Here is a 670-nt window from a genome sequence, read left to right as displayed (position 1 = left end):
AGGAAATTAGGAGAAAATTAGAGGAGTACTGTTTTAAGAGCGAGAAAGATGATAGGATCCAGTGTACGTGCAGAGTTTCTGGCCATCAACACACAGACAATCCAAGTATTGTGAAGTGGAGACGGCATAATTATGAGATCAGATATTGAAGTAAATGTCAACAGAGACTCTGAGAGTATAAGTGGATGTAATTACTGTTTTATAAGATAATGTTATTGTCAAGTGGTGTTGAGTCTGTATAGGGTTTTTGAGGAGCAGCTGGTGGGATTAAACTTCCAACCTTGCAATTTAAACTGACCTTGTGGTCCAGTGCTTAACCTACAGCACTGATGCTTCATAGGATAAGCACTGAACCACAAATCAAAGTGTTGGTGGTTTTGAGTCATAAGAGAAAATGAGATTTTATGCTCCCCAAAAGATTTTAAAATCCTTAGAAACCCTATACATGGTTGCTATGAGTCAAAACTGACTCAAGGAACATAACAATAACAACAAAAATAACTATATATACATATGTACATATATGTTAAATGCTGTTGAGTCACTTCTGACTCATGGCAACCCTATGTATGGCTTCCATGGAGCAGCTGGTGTATTTGAACTGAAAACAACCTCAGTATTAGCAATCCAGTGCCCAGTGCCTATCCTACAGTGCCAGGTATATATATAT

This window comes from Chrysochloris asiatica, unplaced genomic scaffold, assembly GCF_000296735.1.
Source record: "Chrysochloris asiatica unplaced genomic scaffold, ChrAsi1.0 scaffold00075, whole genome shotgun sequence".
Taxonomy (NCBI): Eukaryota; Metazoa; Chordata; class Mammalia; order Afrosoricida; family Chrysochloridae; genus Chrysochloris; species Chrysochloris asiatica.
The sequence above is the reverse complement of the archived record's forward strand: the minus strand, read 5'-3'. Positions refer to the sequence as shown.